The sequence below is a fragment of the Babylonia areolata genome, chromosome 23, assembly GCF_041734735.1.
Source record: "Babylonia areolata isolate BAREFJ2019XMU chromosome 23, ASM4173473v1, whole genome shotgun sequence".
NCBI lineage: Eukaryota > Metazoa > Mollusca > Gastropoda > Neogastropoda > Buccinidae > Babylonia > Babylonia areolata.
The window spans coordinates 16,608,375-16,610,425 of NC_134898.1; the positions used below are offsets into that span (position 1 = coordinate 16,608,375).

A 2,051-nucleotide genomic window follows, 5' to 3' on the forward strand; every position below is an offset into this window, starting at 1 on the left:
TTTTTTTTTTTTATTGTTGCTGTTGTTGTTGGTTCATCGACTTATGTGCGAGTAAAGAGAAAAAGTGTGTGTGTGTGTGTGTGTGTGTGTGTGTGTGTGTGTGTGTGTGTGATATTTTTGTTTGTATGTGTGTGTGTGTGAGAGAGAGAGAGAGAAAGAGAGAGAGAGAGATTGATTTGGTGTGTGAGAGACAGACAGACAGACAGACAAAGAAAGCACGCTTGTGTATGTACATGCCGTTTGTGTGTGTGTGTGTGTGTGTGTGTGTGTGTATTTGCGTGTATGTGTGTGTGTGTGTGTCCATGTTTGTGTGTGCGTGCGTGTGTACGTATGTGAGACAGAAATGTTGTTGGTTTAAATAGTTACTCATATTTAAGTGAGTCAGGATGATGATAATAATAATAATGATAACAACAGCAGCAGCAACAACAACATCATCAACAACAACAATAATAATAATAATATAAAAAGAAAATGAATCATGAAATCAAGAGGACAACCAAAAACATGTTCATACCAGCGGTGTAACTAAACGTAACGATGCATACATCTATAAATGGAAATCCCTGTTTGGGCCTTTCAACATGTCTGTCCTTTTACATCTCTGTTACGTTGTATCTCTGTAAGTCTCTCTCTCTCTCTGCGAATTTCTTTTTTCTTTATTTTTTTTTTCTTACTGAGTTTGACCTGATCATTATTGATTCGCTTGTCCGGCCGTAGCTGACAAAGAACGGAATTTTCCTCAGTGATCTATATTCCTACTTCCTTGTTAGCTGCAAGATTCTGTCTGTAGCCTACTACCTCACTGTCCATGTCAACAGATCTTTTTGGCTAACTTAATGACACGGTAGTAAAAAAAGAAAGAAAAAATTCAAGTGTCAATTGTCAGGTGTCTCATTGTCACGTGTGTGCATGAATGAATATATGTCTCGTCTTTGTTTGGATACAGAAAAAAAAAATCGGTTTCTGAAGAGGAAAAAAAAGTAGAGGTCAGTTGTGTGTGTTTCTTGTTTTTTTTTTTTTCTTTAATCATCCGTACTACTTAAGCCAACAGTGATGTGTGCTTGTAAGTTACAGTTACCGACTTTTAATTCTTTGTCCTCCGAACCAAACGCCGAGCATTCAACTCACCCAGTTGTCTCCCGCAATGTATCTATTTATAGACTCCCCTTCCTGTCCCGACACCACCACCCCACCCCATCCCCCCTCTCCCCGCCCTTCCCCTTCCAACTCCCCACCCACACCCTTGTGTGTGTGTGTGTGTGTGTGTGAGTGAGTGCGCGTTCATATAGAGTTTGCAAATGACGTCAGCCCATGTCAGTTGAACCGAATAGCTTTTTGTATCGCGTTGTCGTTGGAGTACACACACTGGTTGTGGTTGGTTTGGTATACATGTACGTCTGAATGTAAACAAGAGAGAGAGGAGTTATTAGTGAGGGACAGCTCACTTACTACTGGTCCTTTTTCTGCTCAGGTAAGCTTTTCTTCTTCTTCTTCTTCTTCTTTCGTCAATACTGTTGCGGTTGTTCTGTATACAGTTGTTACGATCTCGATCTGTCTCTGTGTGCATGCCTTGGTCTCTACGGTTGTTTATTTGTGTGACTGTTTCCGTCTCTGTCTCTCTGTCTCTGTCTGTGTCTCTCTGTGTCTGTCTGTCTGTCTCTGTCTCTCTCTGTCTCTGTCTCTCTCTCTTTGTCTCTCTCTCTCTGTCTCTCTCTGTCTCTGTCTGTCTGTCTCTCTCTCTGTCTGTCTCTGTCTGTCTCTGTCTGTCTCTGTCTGTCTGTCTGTCTCTGTCTGTCTCTCTCTGTCTCTCTCTGTCTCTGTCTGTCTCTCTGTCTCTCTTACTCTCTCTGTCTCTCTGTCTCTCTCTCTCTCTCTCTCTCTCTCTCTCTCTCTCCTGTCTTTCTTTCTTTCCCTCCGTCTGTGTTTCTTTTTCTGTCTCCATCATGATAATCGTCATCATCGTCTGGTTGTTGTTGTTGTTGTTGTTGTTCTTCTTCTTCTTATTATATTATTATTATTATTATTATTATCATCTCCTTCCTCTTCTC

At 41.2% G+C, this 2,051-nt stretch overlaps 1 protein-coding gene across 1 annotated transcript in view; it reads left to right on the forward strand.

Moving 5' to 3' along the window:
• The first annotated feature begins 1,243 nt into the window (after positions 1 to 1,243).
• The window catches only part of LOC143297999 (BTB/POZ domain-containing protein 6-like), a 49,860-nt gene continuing 49,052 nt past the window's right edge, over positions 1,244 to 2,051 (forward strand). Inside the window, exon 1 of the mRNA XM_076610642.1 lies at positions 1,244 to 1,474. The gene's annotated coding sequence lies outside the window, so the exon portion shown is untranslated. The remainder of the gene's footprint in view (positions 1,475 to 2,051) is intronic.